Below are 17,159 nucleotides of genomic sequence, written 5' to 3' on the forward strand. Positions count from 1 at the left end.
TTCACTATAGGAGTAGACTTTAATATTGATTTGAATTGTGTTTCTCGTAGGGGTCATTAGAGTCCGCTGGATTCTTAGTGTTTTGTTTATATTGATTTGTTTTGAGTTTTACGTTTAGGGGTGATTTAGGCTAAAAGGGATTAAACTCTAAGCCTTTTCACATTAGAGTCCGAGAGTCTAGTCTTTTATTTGTGCTTAATTGTTTGAGTTGTGTACTTTGTTTCTAAAGGTGATTTTAGTTTAAGGGGTAATTAGTTAGTAGCCTAAGACATTTCTGGCAAGGCAAGACTTGGTACTTAAGCAGCTCTTTAGCTCACCTCTCTTACCTGGGACTTGTCTAAGTGAAAGTTTTGAACCCTTTAGATTAAGAAAACTTTTAAAAACAAAGATGTTTTCTTATAGTTCATATAGGTCTTCTAGGTTAGATAAAGTTGATGAAATGTTTAAACAAGCTAGGAATCTTCCATCATTTGGTAAAGACATAGGTGCATTAACATACCTAGCTTGGGAAAAAGAAATTGATAAAATAAATCCTTGGTTTTGTGAAGAGAGTGAATATTATGTTCTTAGTATATATCTCTCTAAGTTAGAAGTGCATGCAAGTGAGTGGTGGGATGAAAGACAATATCATGTTAGGAAAGGTAGAAAGTCCTCCATACGTGATTGGCATGATTTAAAAGCTTGCATGAGAAGAAAGTTTGTGCCTTCAAGCATTAAAAGAAACCTAGAACTAATTAGGGATTGCATTAATAATGGAAAATTATTTCTTGAGAGTTTAAATGATCATGGGTTTCTTCGTAGAGAATTAGAATTTGGGGCAACACTTAAGGAGATCAAGGATAAGAAAAGAGAACGAGAGATTGAGAGAAAAGAAAAGAAAGAAAAGAAAGAAGAAGAGAAGAGAGAGAGAGAACAAATAGAGAAAAGAGAAGAGAGAAGAAGAGAGGAATTAAGAAGAGAAGAAGAGAGAAAAGAAGAAAAGAGAGAAAGGCAAGAAAAAGAGAAGAAAGAAAAGGAGAATTTGTTACTGATGACAAATCCTATTCTTTCAAAGACGGTGGAACCTAAAAGGGAAGGTTTCCAAATCTTTACTTCTTTTCCAATAATTGATCACTTTTCAATTTTTGACTTCTCTTTCAAACCAATTGTCATGAAAACATTTTCAAAAATTGACAATTCAAATCTTGAGTTATTCTTATTTTTAAGAAAACAATTAACTCAAGATAAAATTGAATTTGGACTTCTAAAAATTTCAAAGATTACTAATCAAAGTATTAGAAGTTCTTATTCTCTTGTTTTTAAAGAAAAATTCTTTCTTGGATTGATATTAACCGAAGATATATTTGATGTGTATTGCAGATTTGTGTTTGATCCAGGAGGAAGAAAACTAGATCTAAAAGAATAAGGCCACTCGAAGATGGCCATGCTCCCAAAGATTGTGTGGAGTTTCTTCATAAGGCGATTGTCAGATTTGAGGACAAATCTTTTTTTTAAGAGGGAGGGTATGATGGAATCGTACTTGACGTAGTCCTCCTTTTGTATTTTTACTTTTTATAGTTTAGCTCTTAAGGAGCATGGGTTACTATAAATACCCAGCTCCTTTATTGTATTGTCACTTTTGAGATTAATGAGAATTAAGTTTTCTGAAATAGAAACAATTCTCTCTTGAAAGTCAGGCTAGAGAGTCCAAAGACTCCCTCTAGCCACCTTCCAAGCACACCTTCATTCTTCCATTTTCTCCAAAATTCCACGGTGCTTTCTCACTCCTCCACGCTGCATCCTTCGCTGCCACCTCTCCTCGGGCTTTTCATCTCACGCACATGCCACTTCATTTTCCATTTTTCCACTCGCGCATCTGCTAGGGTTTCTTCCTCTGAAACGCATCATCATTACCGTAAGCCTCTACTCCATTTTCTCTCTTCACAGATTCACCTCTTCATCAACTACAAACCTTATTCTCTTCACAGATTCACATCCTTTTCACCATTTCTTCATTTTCACCGTTTGATCTAGCTTCTGGATCGATTAAAAACCTCTCCTCACCTTGTTTATCATGTTCCACCGATTAAACACCTTTTGTCACCGTTTAAAATTCATTTTCCACCGTTTAAACCTAGGTCTAGAGTTTCGTTGTGTGCACTCTCAGTTTCCTTAGATTTCCTGAGAGTCATTCTTCGATTTAGAGCTCCCTCTCCATTCCGCTGCGTCTTCACTCGTAGGAGAAGCTTCGAGGAGTCCGCGTCGCGTCTTTGGTCACTTCTCGGAGTCACTCGTCCATCAGAAGTGGACGAAGGGGATGAAGTGGAAGAAGAAGAAGAAGAACAAGAAGAAGTTGAAGTAGAAGAAGTGGAGGAAGTGGACAAAGTGGACAATGTTGACGAGGTTGACGAAGTGGAGGAAGTGGAGGAAGTGGAAGAGGTTGACGAAGTGGACGAAGTGGATGAAAAGTGGACGAAGTGAAGGAACTTGAGGCAGTGGAGGAAGTGGTGGAAGAAGTGGACGAAGTAGACGAAGTGGACGAATTGGATGAAGTGGAGGAAGTGGACGAAGTTGATGAAGTTGAGAAAGTTGAAGAAGTGCATGAAGTGGACGACGTGGACGAAGTGGTCGAAGAGGACGAAGTGGAGAAAGTGGAGGAAGTGGAGGAAGTAGAGTAAGTGGATGAAGTTGACGAAGTAGACGAAGTCGTTGAATTGGACGAAGTGGATGAAGTGGAAGAAGAAGAAGAGGAAGAAGAAGTTGAAGTAGAAGAAGTCGACGAAGTAGATGAAGTTGATGAAGTTGATGAAGTGGACGAAGTGGATGATGTTGACGAAGTGGAGGAAGTAGAAGAAGTGGAGGAAGTGGAGGAAGTTGAGGAAGTGGAGAAAGTGGACTGAGTGTAGCGAGTGGAGGAAGTGGATGAAGTTGTCGAAGTAGACGAATTGGACGAATTGGACGAAGTGGACGAAGGGGACGAAGTGGAAGAAGAAGAAGAAGAAGAAGAAGAAGAAGAAGAAGAAGAAGAAGAAGAAGAAGTTGAAGTAGAAGAAGTGGAGGAAGTGGACGAAGTGGACAAAGTTGACGAGGTTGAAGAAGTTGACGAAGTGGAGGAAGTGGACGAGGTTGACGAGGTTGACAAGGTGGACGAAGTGGTCGAAATGGGTGAACTGGACGAACTGGAGGAAGTGGAGAAAGTGGAGGAACTGGAGGAAGTCGAGTAAGTGCACGATGTGGATGAAGTGGACGAAATGGAGGAAGTAGAGGAAGTGGAGGAAGTGAAGGGAGTTTAGGAAATCGACGAAGTGGAAGAAGAAGAATAAGAAGAGGAAGAAGAGGAAAAAGAACTTGAAGTAGAAGAAGTGCACAAAGTTGACGAAGTGGAAGAAGTGGATGAAGTGGACAAAGTCGACAAAGTGCACGAAGTGGACGAGGCTGACGAAATTGACGAAGCGGACTGATGAGAGGGTCGCACCTCCCAACAAAAGTTTTGCATATTAGAATGCAGTATAGTACTAGGAAGTGACTCCTAGGTCGTCTCTCAAGGACCAAATTGTGGTTCAGTCTCAGATCAAACACGTAGTGGGGGGGTTTGTGATTTTTTTTATGAATGCAAGTGAACTAAATCAAAACAGGAACATAAACACGGATGTAAACACAGGATTAAAACAGTTGATCACTTAAGCTAACATCATAACTAAATTATCACAACCAAGAAAAAGAGAGAACATTAAAATGAAAAATGCTTAAACCAAATTAAAAGTGTAACATTGAGCTAAACAACTAAATGCAAACTGAGAATTAAAACACCAATTTTAAAGCTGGATGTGTCGCTCCAAATTAAACCACCCTTGTCCTCTAAAACTCTTTCACCGTGGCCTCCTCCATCAAAATTGATTTCTCCTCTTCCTTTAATCAATGCTTCTAACCTTTAAACAAAAAAAAAAAAAAAATTCAATTCCCCTACTGCTGAAACAAAAAGAAACCGAGAGCTAGTGCCATGTGGGTGGAACCGAAATGTGACACCACTCCCCTGCTCCACTTTCCCGTGCACACCTTGCCCTTCTTCCCATCTCCACGTGCTTTTCTCTACTGTGGCTGCTGTCGACGTGTGTCCCCTCTTTCACGTCCAGCACCGTGTTTATCCTAAGAAAGAAAAATGAAAGCTTTCATGCTCCCAGCTGGCTACCCCCATCATCATCTGTAACCCTCCTTTTCTCTCCATTAAATCCCGCAAACTCCTTTTGTAAAAGCAAACAAAATAACGCTAAAAATCCATTCTCCCGCAGCTTGACCGTAGCTTTTAAAATAAAGAAAATGAGTTCCTTTTCCCCAATGAAATCACGTGCACACACTCCAGTTCTATGAAAAATCTTTTTTTTTCTCTTAAGCAAATGAAAGTTGTACTTCTTCCAGTGAAATCAACATTTTCAAAATAATATCACCATGTGCACAAGAAAAATACAATGACAGTGAGTTATCAAAGAAAGTGTGCTTCTCAATTTCATCCAAAATCCTGTAACAGCAAGCTACCCATTTCTACAAATTAACAGATGCTTAAAGAAAAACTCCCATGAAGGTGGCGGCTGGTCCTCCCTCTCTTTCTACTGTGGCGGCCACTGGAACTCGTTAAGCCTTATGCCCTCCCTCCATTCTCCATCCTCGACCTACATATTTTTTTAAACCCCTTCCAAAAAACCATCCCCTTAGGTGGCAACTACGATTTTCTTTTTAAGCACACGTGTGCCCTTGCTGCTGTGCACGTTGACGCTGGACCGTGTGTGCCTCCCAAGCTGCTGGAAGCATGAAGCCCGCATGGAGAATTACCATCCGCACACCCTTTTTCATTTTCTTTTTGGAGTTGCTTCCGCGTGTTGCCTCCTGGACCAGGCCAAGTGCTTTTTCTTTTTTGTTTATCAATTGAATAATAAAAAGCTGATGTGAAATGAAAAACATGGGGAATAAAATCTGCACATCTCTTCTCCACGTGGGCCGTGCTGAAGATGTTGGGCGCGTGAAGGTTGAATGTTAATTCAATAATTGCTTCCAATTGAAGGCCTGCTGGACGCGTTGCTTCTGCTTTTGCCACCACATGCTGCTGCTTCCTTCCGTGTTGCTTTCTTTCTTCCAGCACCCCCTATTCAAAGCCTGCTGGGAAAATGAAGCGTGGACGTGTGAATTGGCTGGAAAAATGAGGATGTGGGCCGCCTGCGTGGACGTGTGGACCGTGTTGGACCACTTCCGTGTGCACTTCCAAGCAGCTGGACCAGGCCAAGTGATTTAACACTTCTTTCACGTGCGCCATCTCTATGTGCACCCCCATTCTTCATCTCATTTTACCTACAAGTGTCCCAAATTATATTTCCAAAAATTTCCCTACAATTAATAATGCAAATAATTAGCTCAAATAATTCAAATTAATTAAAATTTGAATTTCCGATCAAATTAAGCACAATTAAGAAGTGGACGAAGTGGACGAAGTGGACGAAGTGGACGAAGAGGACAAAGTGGATGAAGTGGAGGAAGTGGAGGAAGTGGACGGAGCGGACGAAGTGTACGAAGTGGAGGAAGTGGAGAAAGTGGAGGAAGTGGACGAAGTGGAGGAAGTGGACGAATTTGACGAAGTGGACGAAGTTGACGAAGTTGACGAAGTGGAAGAAGTGGACGACGTGGACGAAGTGGACCAGGTGGAGAAAGTTGAGCAAGCCGAGGAAGTGGACGAAGTGGAGGGAGTGGAGGAAGTGGACGAAGTGGACAGAGTTGACGAAGTGGACAAAGTTATCGAAGTGGACGAAGTGGACAGAATGGACGAAGACGATGAATTGGACAAATTGGACAAATTGGACGAAGTTGACCAGGTTGACGAAGTGGACGACGTGGACGAAATGGACCAGGTGGAGAAAGTGGACAAAGCGGAGGAAGTGGAGGAATTGGATGAAGCGGACGAAGTGCAAGAAGTGGACGAAGTGGACGAGGTTGACGAAGTGGACGAAGTTGACAAAGTGGAGGAAGTGGAGGAAGTGGAGGAAGTAGAGGAAGTGGACGAAGTGGACGAAGTTGACGAAGTGGACGAGGTGGACGAAGTGGAGGAAGTGGAAGAAGTGAAGGAAGTGGAAGAAGTGGAGGAAGCGCACGAAGTGGACGGAGTAAACGAAGTGGAGGAAATGGACAAAGTTGATGAAGTCGATGAATTGGACGAAGAGGGTGAAGTGGAAGAAGAAGAAGAAGAAGTTGAAGTAAAAGAAGTGGACGAAGTAGACGAAGTGGACGATGTTGGCGAAGTCGACGAACTGGAGGAAGTTGACGAATTGGCGGAAGTGGACGAAGTAGAGGAAATGGAGGAAGTGGAGCAAGTGGAGGAATTGGTGGAAGACGTGGACGAAGTAGACAAAGTGGACGAATTGAACGAAGTGGACGAAGTTGACGAAGTTGATGAAGTTGATGAAGTTGACGAAGTGGACGAGTATGACGAAGTTGACCAAATGGACGAATTGGACGAAGTGGACGAATTGGACGAAGTGGACGAAGTGGACAAAGTGGACGAAGTGGAGGAAGTGGAGGGAGTGCAAGAAGTGGAGGAAGTGGAGGGAGTGCAGGAAGTGGAGGAAGTGGACGAAGGGAAGAAAGTGGACGAAGTGGATGAATTGGACGAATTGGACGAAGTGGAGGAAGTGGAATAAGAAGAAGAAAAAGAAGAAGAAGACGAAGAAGAAGTGGAAGAAGGTGACGAAGTGGACGAAGTTTAGGAAGTGGAGAAAGTGGACGAAGTGGAGAAAGTGGACCGAGTGGGGGAAGTGAACGAAGTTGTCGAAGTAGACAAATTGGACGAATTGAACGAATTGGACGAAGTGGAAGAAGAAGAAGAAGAAGAAGAAGAAGAAGTTGAAGTGGAAGACGTGGAGGAAGTGGACAAAGTGGACAATGTTGACGAGGTTGAAGAAGTTGACGAAGTGGAGGAAGTGGACGAAGTGGAAGAGGTTGATGAAGTGGATGAAGTGGAGGAAGTCGACGAAGTGGACGAAGTCGACGAAGTGGAAGAAGTTGACGAAGTGGAGGAAGTTGTGGAAGAAGTGGACGAATTGGACGAAGTGGAGGAAGTGGACGAAATTGATGAAGTTGAGAAAGTTGACGAAGTGGACGAAGTTGACGAAGTGGACGAAGTGGACGAAGAGGACGAAGTGGACGAAGAGGGCGAAGTGGAGAAAGTGGAGGAAGTGGAGGAAGTGGAGGAGGTAGAGTAAGTGGAGGAAGTGGATGAAGTTGACGAAGTAGACGAAGTCGTTGAATTGGACGAATTGGAGGAATTGGACGAAGTGGATGAAGTGGATGAAGAAGAAGAGGAAGAAGAAGTTGAAGTAGAAGAAGTCGACGAAGTGGACGAGGTGGACGAAGTTGACGAAGTGGAGGAAGTGGATGATGTTGACGAAGTGGAGGAAGTGGACGAAGTGGAGGAAGTTGAGGAAGTGGAGAAAGTGGATCGAGTGGAGCGAGTGGAGGAAGTGGATGAAGTTGTCGATGTAGACGAATTGGACAAATTGGACGAAGTGGACAAAGGGGACGAAGTGGAAGAAGAAGAAGTTGTAGTAGAAGAAGTGGTGGAAGTGGACGAAGTGGACAGAGTTGCCGAAGTGGACGAAGTGGAGGAAGTGGACGAATTTGACGAAGTGGACGAAGTTGACGAAGTTGACGAAGTGGAAGAAGTGGACGACGTGGACGAAGTGGACCAGGTGGAGAAAGTTGAGCAAGCCGAGGAAGTGGACGAAGTGGAGGGAGTGGAGGAAGTGGACGAAGTGGACAGAGTTGACGAAGTGGACAAAGTTATCGAAGTGGACGAAGTGGACATAATGGACGAAGACGATGAATTGGACAAGTTGGACAAATTGGACGAAGTTGACCAGGTTGACGAAGTGGACGACGTGGACGAAATGGACCAGGTGGAGAAAGTGGACAAAGCGGAGGAAGTGGAGGAATTGGATGAAGCGGACGAAGTGCAAGAAGTGGACGAAGTGGACGAGGTTGACGAAGTGGACGAAGTTGACAAAGTGGAGGAAGTGGAGGAAGTGGAGGAAGTAGAGGAAGTGGACGAAGTGGACGAAGTTGACGAAGTGGACGAGGTGGACGAAGTGGAGGAAGTGGAAGAAGTGAAGGAAGTGGAAGAAGTGGAGGAAGCGCACGAAGTGGACGGAGTAAACGAAGTGGAGGAAATGGACAAAGTTGATGAAGTCGATGAATTCGACGAATTGGACGAAGAGGGTGAAGTGGAAGAAGAAGAAGAAGAAGTTGAAGTAAAAGAAGTGGACGAAGTAGACGAAGTGGACGATGTTGGCGAAGTCGACGAACTGGAGGAAGTTGACGAATTGGCGGAAGTGGACGAAGTAGAGGAAATGGAGGAAGTGGAGCAAGTGGAGGAATTGGTGGAAGACGTGGACGAAGTAGACAAAGTGGACGAATTGAACGAAGTGGACGAAGTTGACGAAGTTGATGAAGTTGATGAAGTTGACGAAGTGGACGAGTATGACGAAGTTGACCAAATGGACGAATTGGACGAAGTGGACGAATTGGACGAAGTGGACGAAGTGGACAAAGTGGACGAAGTGGAGGAAGTGGAGGGAGTGCAAGAAGTGGAGGAAGTGGAGGGAGTGCAGGAAGTGGAGGAAGTGGACGAAGGGAAGAAAGTGGACGAAGTGGATGAATTGGACGAATTGGACGAAGTGCAGGAAGTGGAATAAGATGAAGAAAAAGAAGAAGAAGACGAAGAAGAAGTGGAAGAAGGTGACGAAGTGGACGAAGTTTAGGAAGTGGAGAAAGTGGACGAAGTGGAGAAAGTGGACCGAGTGGGGGAAGTGAACGAAGTTGTCGAAGTAGACAAATTGGACGAATTGAACGAATTGGACGAAGTGGAAGAAGAAGAAGAAGAAGAAGAAGAAGTTGAAGTGGAAGACGTGGAGGAAGTGGACAAAGTGGACAATGTTGACGAGGTTGAAGAAGTTGACGAAGTGGAGGAAGTGGACGAAGTGGAAGAGGTTGATGAAGTGGATGAAGTGGATGAAGTCGACGAAGTGGACGAAGTGGACGAAGTCGACGAAGTGGAAGAAGTTGACGAAGTGGAGGAAGTTGTGGAAGAAGTGGACGAATTGGACGAAGTGGAGGAAGTGGACGAAATTGATGAAGTTGAGAAAGTTGACGAAGTGGACGAAGTTGACGAAGTGGACGAAGTGGACGAAGAGGACGAAGTGGACGAAGAGGGCGAAGTGGAGAAAGTGGAGGAAGTGGAGGAAGTGGAGGAGGTAGAGTAAGTGGAGGAAGTGGATGAAGTTGACGAAGTAGACGAAGTCGTTGAATTGGACGAATTGGAGGAATTGGACGAAGTGGATGAAGTGGATGAAGAAGAAGAGGAAGAAGAAGTTGAAGTAGAAGAAGTCGACGAAGTGGACGAGGTGGACGAAGTTGACGAAGTGGAGGAAGTGGATGATGTTGACGAAGTGGAGGAAGTGGACGAAGTGGAGGAAGTTGAGGAAGTGGAGAAAGTGGATTGAGTGGAGCGAGTGGAGGAAGTGGATGAAGTTGTCGATGTAGACGAATTGGACAAATTGGACGAAGTGGACAAAGGGGACGAAGTGGAAGAAGAAGAAGTTGTAGTAGAAGAAGTGGTGGAAGTGGACAGAGTTGCCGAAGTGGACGAAGTGGAGGAAGTGGACGAATTTGACGAAGTGGACGAAGTTGACGAAGTTGACGAAGTGGAAGAAGTGGACGACGTGGACGAAGTGGACCAGGTGGAGAAAGTTGAGCAAGCCGAGGAAGTGGACGAAGTGGAGGGAGTGGAGGAAGTGGACGAAGTGGACAGAGTTGACGAAGTGGACAAAGTTATCGAAGTGGACGAAGTGGACATAATGGACGAAGACGATGAATTGGACAAGTTGGACAAATTGGACGAAGTTGACCAGGTTGACGAAGTGGACGACGTGGACGAAATGGACCAGGTGGAGAAAGTGGACAAAGCGGAGGAAGTGGAGGAATTGGATGAAGCGGACGAAGTGCAAGAAGTGGACGAAGTGGACGAGGTTGACGAAGTGGACGAAGTTGACAAAGTGGAGGAAGTGGAGGAAGTGGAGGAAGTAGAGGAAGTGGACGAAGTGGACGAAGTTGACGAAGTGGACGAGGTGGACGAAGTGGAGGAAGTGGAAGAAGTGAAGGAAGTGGAAGAAGTGGAGGAAGCGCACGAAGTGGACGGAGTAAACGAAGTGGAGGAAATGGACAAAGTTGATGAAGTCGATGAATTCGACGAATTGGACGAAGAGGGTGAAGTGGAAGAAGAAGAAGAAGAAGTTGAAGTAAAAGAAGTGGACGAAGTAGACGAAGTGGACGATGTTGGCGAAGTCGACGAACTGGAGGAAGTTGACGAATTGGCGGAAGTGGACGAAGTAGAGGAAATGGAGGAAGTGGAGCAAGTGGAGGAATTGGTGGAAGACGTGGACGAAGTAGACAAAGTGGACGAATTGAACGAAGTGGACGAAGTTGACGAAGTTGATGAAGTTGATGAAGTTGACGAAGTGGACGAGTATGACGAAGTTGACCAAATGGACGAATTGGACGAAGTGGACGAATTGGACGAAGTGGACGAAGTGGACAAAGTGGACGAAGTGGAGGAAGTGGAGGGAGTGCAAGAAGTGGAGGAAGTGGAGGGAGTGCAGGAAGTGGAGGAAGTGGACGAAGGGAAGAAAGTGGACGAAGTGGATGAATTGGACGAAGTGGAGGAAGTGGAATAAGAAGAAGAAAAAGAAGAAGAAGACGAAGAAGAAGTGGAAGAAGGTGACGAAGTGGACGAAGTTTAGGAAGTGGAGAAAGTGGACGAAGTGGAGAAAGTGGACCGAGTGGGGGAAGTGAACGAAGTTGTCGAAGTAGACAAATTGGACGAATTGAACGAATTGGACGAAGTGGAAGAAGAAGAAGAAGAAGAAGAAGAAGAAGTTGAAGTAGAAGACGTGGAGGAAGTGGACAAAGTGGACAATGTTGACGAGGTTGAAGAAGTTGACGAAGTGGAGGAAGTGGACGAAGTGGAAGAGGTTGATGAAGTGGATGAAGTGGATGAACTCGACGAAGTGGACGAAGTCGACGAAGTGGAAGAAGTTGACGAAGTGAAGGAAGTTGTGGAAGAAGTGGACGAATTGGACGAAGTGGAGGAAATGGACGAAATTGATGAAGTTGAGAAAGTTGACGAAGTGGACGAAGTTGACGAAGTGGACGAAGTGGACGAAGAGGACGAAGTGGACGAAGAGGGCGAAGTGGAGAAAGTGGAGGAAGTGGAGGAAGTGGAGGAGGTAGAGTAAGTGGAGGAAGTGGATGTAGTTGACGAAGTAGACGAAGTCGTTGAATTGGACGAATTGGAGGAATTGGACGAAGTGGATGAAGTGGATGAAGAAGAAGAGGAAGAAGAAGTTGAAGTAGAAGAAGTCGACGAAGTGGACGAGGTGGACGAAGTTGACGAAGTGGAGGAAGTGGATGATGTTGACGAAGTGGAGGAAGTTGAGGAAGTGGAGAAAGTGGATTGAGTGGAGCGAGTGGAGGAAGTGGATGAAGTTGTCGATGTAGACGAATTGGACAAATTGGACGAAGTGGACAAAGGGGACGAAGTGGAAGAAGAAGAAGTTGTAGTAGAAGAAGTGGTGGAAGTGGACGAAGTGGACAGAGTTGCCGAAGTGGACAGAGTTGTCGAAGTAGACGAAGTGGACAGAGTGGACGAAGTCGATGAATTGGACGAAATGAACGAGGTTGACGAAGTGGACGAAGTGGACGACGTGGATGAAGTGGACCAGGTGGAGAAAGTTGACAAAGCGGAGGAAGTGGAGGAATTGGACGAAGTGGAGGAATTGGTCGAAGTGGACGGAGTGGAGGACGTGGACGAAGTAGACAGAGTGGACGAAGTTGACAGAGTGGATGAAGTCGATGAATTGGACGAAGTGAACGAGGTTGACGAAGTGGACGAAGTGGACGACGTGGACGAATTGGACCAGGTGGAGAAAGTGGACAAAGCGGAGGAAGTGGAGGAATTGGACGAAGTGGACGGAGTGGAGGACGTGGACGAAGTAGACAGAGTGGACGAAGTTGACAGAGTGGACGAAGTCGATGAATTGGACAAATTGGACAAATTGGACGAATTGGACGAAGTGGACGAAGTGGATGACATGGAAGAAGAAGAAGAAGAAGAAGTTGAAGTAGAAGAAGTGGACGAAGTGGACGAAGTGGATGAAGTTGACAAAGTGGACGACGTGGACGATGTTGACGAAGTGGAGGAAGTGGAGGACGTAGAGGAAGTGGAAAAAGTGGAGGAAGTGGAGCCATTGGAGAAAGTGGAGCGAGTGGAGGAAGTGGAGAAAGTGGAGGAAGTAGAGGAATTTGTCGAAGTAGACGAATTTGTCGAAGTAGACGAATTGGACGAAGTGGCCAAAGTTGAGGAAGTTGAAGAAGTTGACGAAGTTGAACAAGTTGACGAAGTGAAGGAAATGGACAAAGTGGAGGAAGTGGACGAAGTTGACCAAGTGGACGAATTGGACGAATTGGACGACGTGGACGAGGTGGAGGAAGTGGAGGAAGTGGATGAAGTTGAGGAAGTGGAGGGAGTGGAGGAAATGGACGAAGGGGAGAAAGTGGACGAAGTGGACGAAGTCGATGAATTGGACGAATTGGACGAAGTGGAGGAAGTGGAAGAAGAAGAAGAAAAAGAAGAAGAAGACGAAGAAGAAGTGGACGAAGTCGATGAATTGGACGAATTGGACGAAGTGGAGGAAGTGGAAGAAGAAGAAGAAAAAGAAGAAGAAGACGAAGAAGAAGTGGACGAAGCTGACGAAGTTTAGGAAGTGGAGGAAGTGGACAAAGTAGACCAAGTGGAGATAGTGGACCGAGTGGAGGAAGTAAGCGAAGTTGTCGAAGTAGACGAATTGGACGAATTGAACAAATTGGACGAAGTGGACGAAGGGGACGAAGTGGAAGAAGAAGAAGAAGAAGAAGAAGAAGTTGAAGTAGAAGAAGTGGAGGAAGTGGACAAAGTGGACGCTGTTGACGAGGTTGACGAAGTTGACGAAGTGGAGGGAGTGGACGAAGTGGAAGAGGTTGACGAAGTGGACGAAGTGGATGAAGTGGACGAAGTCGACGAAGTGGACGAAGTGGACGAACTGGGCAAAGGGGAGGAAGTGGACGAAGTTTACGAAGTTGATGAAGTTGACGAAGTGGAAGAGGTTGACGAAGTTGACCAAGTGGACGAATTGTACGAAGTGGACGAAGTGGACGAATTTGACGAATTGGACGAAGTGGAGGAAGTGGAGGAAGTGGAGGGAGTGGAGGAAGTGGACGAAGGGGAGAAAGTGGACGAAGTGGACGAAGTGGATGAAGTGGAAGAGGTTGACGAAGTGGACGAAGTGGATGAAGTGGACGAACTGGACGAACTGGACGAAGTGAAGGAACTTGAGGCAGTGACGGAAATGGTGGAAGAAGTGGACGAAGTACACGAAGTGGAGGGAGTGGAGGAAGTGGAGGAAGTGGACGAAGTGGAGGAAGTGGACGAAGTGGATGAAGTGGACGACGTGGACCAAGTGGACGAAGAGGACGAAGTGGAGAAAGTGGAGGAAGTGGAGGAAGTGGAGGAAGTAGAGGAAGTAGAGTAAGTGGATGAAGTTGACGAAGTTGACGAAGTCGTTGAATTGGACGAATTGGAGGAATTGGACGAAGTGGATGAAGTGGAAGAAGAAGAAGAGGAAGAAGAAGTTGAAGTAGAAGAAGTCGACGAAGTGGACGAAGTAGACGAAGTCGTTGAATTGGACGAATTGGAGGAATTGGACGAAGTGGATGAAGTGGAAGAAGAAGAAGAGGAAGAAGAAGTTGAAGTAGAAGAAGTCGACGAAGTGGACGAAGTAGACGAAGTGGACGAAGTGGATGATGTTGACGAAGTGGACGAAGTAGAAGAAGTGGAAGAAGTGGAGGAAGTTGAGGAAGTGGAGAAAGTGGACTGAGTCTAGCGAGTGGAGGAAGTTGAGGAAGTTGTTGAAGTAGACGAATTGGACGAATTGGACAAAGGGGACGAAGTGGACGAAGGGGACGAAGTGGAAGAAGAAGAAGAAGAAAAAGAAGAAGAAGCAGAAGTTGAAGTAGAAGAAGTGGAGGAAGTGGAGGAAGTGGACAAAGTTGAGGAGGTTGAAGAAGTTGACGAAGTGGAGGAAGTGGACGAGGTTGACGAGGTTGACAAGGTGGACGAAGTGGTCGAAATGGGTGAACTGGAGGAAGTGGAGGAAGTGGAGATAGTGGAGGAAATGGAGGAAGTGGAGTAAGTTCACGAAGTGGATGAAGTGGACGAAATGGAGGAAGTAGAGGAAGTGGAGGAAGTGGAGGGAGTTTAGGAAATGGACGAAGTGAAAGAAGAAGAATAAGAAGAAGAACAAGAGGAAAAAGAACTTGAAGTAGAAGAATTGCAAGAGGTGGACGAAGTTGACGAAGTGGACAAAGTGGATGAAGTGGACAAAGTGGACGAGGTTGACGAAATTGACGAAGCGGACGAAGTTGACGAAGTGGACGAAGTGGACGAAGAGGACGAAGTGGATGAAGTGGAGGAAATGAAGGAAGTGGAGGAAGTGTGATGGACAAATTTGTAAGTGATGGACAAATTTGTAAGCACCAAAATATGATGTCACAAACTTGTTTCACAATCGGCAAGTATGACCGAATCGTTCAAGTAATAAAACTTGGTAAGACCAAGTATCGTTCTTCCCAAAGGACTCACGGCCTAGTTTAGTTATGTGGTTTCTTGATTAACTAAGACTTACAAACGAAATATTTGAGTTTAAAATGCAAGACAGAAAATAAACATGTATGCATGAATTTTGATCAATGGCAAAGACAAAAGATAAACACTTTCAATGGAATATATGAATGAATATGTTGTTGGGGGTCAATTTCATCTCATCCACTCTCATATATTTTAGGAATTCAACATTCAAATCATCATTGTTAATGCCACTCTCTAATGTACCATTCTAGATGGCTTCTCCCTAATCAAATAGTTCATACAATTCCTAGCATTCCTAATGATTAGTTCATGAGTGCAGGAGCTTAAAGGCAACCAATATAATGTTGTCAGTAAAATATTGGGAGAAATTCCCCGGATCTAGATTTCCCCGTACGTGTCCGTATCAACAAAACCAATAATCATGCATTAGAATGAGTTAAACAATGCAAGCATTGAGCAAAGAGGAAAAACCCTAACTAATGATGAAAAGAAAGCATATGTCTTAATTCAAAGATGTATTCAACAAATCCATATATGAGAGCTTCAAGAGATTACATTGATTCCCCAACAAACATACAAGGTTTAGTTCACCATATTCATGGTGAACCTAGATGAATAACAATGAAAGTATGAAAGAATAAACCCAATAAAGGTGAAGAGGTAGCCTGAGCATCCAAGATCCTCCTTCAAAGGGGTGAAAGAGAGAGTGTTTGCCTCGTTTCTGCCAAAGATACTAACTAAAGGACGTGCAAGCCCTTAAATACTAATCTAGAGTTACAAAAGATTATAAAAGTCCAAGCCCAAAAAGTGCCGCTTAGCGCCATTTACCGCTCAGCGGTAGTTACGCGTCTTCTTTCTTCCCCTCAGCGGCCATTTGCCCCTCAGCGGTTCCAACGCCACCTCTTGAGTGCCGCTCAGCGGTAGTTTGCCGCTGAGCGGTGCCTTCGACTTCTCCTTTTTGCACTCTTTCTTGTCTTTTCTAATGTCCTCTCTCTTATTCTTCACTTCTTTCACCAAATTCACCTCAAAACCTGCACAAAAACACTCAAATCAAGCATAAACCTGTCCAGCTCTCTTATTTCTGAAAATATAAACAAAATGCATGATTTCAAGCTAGTTTCTAAGTCTAAAGATTGCTTTTAGTATCACTTTTAAGCATGAAAATAACAGTTTTTCAACTGTTATCACAACCCCAAACTTAGAACTTTGCTTGTCCTCAAGCAAATAAAATGTAACTCCATCTCCAACCAATTCATATGATGGTTCACTCATTCAAAATCCTCTTTTCAAGATAAGTAATAACTTCACTCAAACTTATGACCAAGAGTTAATTCAAGATGTGCACATGCTTTAGTGTTCACAAAGTCATTTAAGTTCCAACAAATGCTATTTTTCATGAATGATCAATCAATTAAGCATGGATGTTCATGTGCTTATGGAATCTTTCCTCACTAGGTAAAGTGTTTCACTCAACACACAAGTGTATAAGAGGTAAAGTGTTTCACTCATTCACTCCACTATCACAATGTCACATGAATCAACTTTGCCTTTCATTTAACCACAATCAAATACATTCACAAGCATGCATCATCACAAGGACTTTTCAATGGCTTATAATGTGGTTGGGCTAACAAGAAAATTGGTTTTTCTGGATCACAAAATCCTTGAGTTAAGAGAATCATAACAACACAATCTTCTTATTCATTCCCAACTTTCTTTTGCCTTTGCTTTTGCATTTGCATTGAGCTTTGCTTCTTTTTCTTTTCTTTTCTTTGCATATTTTTACTTTTTAGCTGTTAGCTCAATGCTTTTTCCTTTTTCATGTTTCCCCAATAACCCCAAACTTGAACATTTAACAATACCACACAAGATCTTCTACTTAACTCAAGGTAAAGATTTTCAATCAAGGGTGTTCAGTGTATATTTAAGGCTAAGGGTTCAAAGGATAGAACACAACGTGTTCTCTTTTAGAAGGCTAACTTTATGAATTTGGCCAATAAAAAGGGTTTCAACAACACGGCCTTTGATCATATGATGCAAAACAAGCAATTGATTCAATCATAGAAAACCTGGGCAAAGTCATTCATGCTTTCAAAGTAATAGCATTCAACAATAACAACTCTGGAGCTCAAAACCTCACATATAAGCTCATTCACATTTGACATGCACATCCTGCTTAATTTCACAATCACAATCATGATATTACACATTTGTTCACAAAGCTTGTGAATCACCTATATAAGCATTTTAATGTGCACATCATCTCAACATCAATCAATCAATAAGCATCATCAAGCATTACTTATCACACAATCACAGTTAATAGCAAACCATCATAACAAACCAGGTGTTCAATAGAGTACATCAAACCCTAATCTAAAAACAAAAACAAATAAGTTCAGAAAAC

The sequence above is a fragment of the Vigna umbellata genome, chromosome 6 (assembly GCF_029865625.1).
Source record: "Vigna umbellata cultivar VRB3 chromosome 6, Vumbellata_1.0, whole genome shotgun sequence".
NCBI lineage: Eukaryota > Viridiplantae > Streptophyta > Magnoliopsida > Fabales > Fabaceae > Vigna > Vigna umbellata.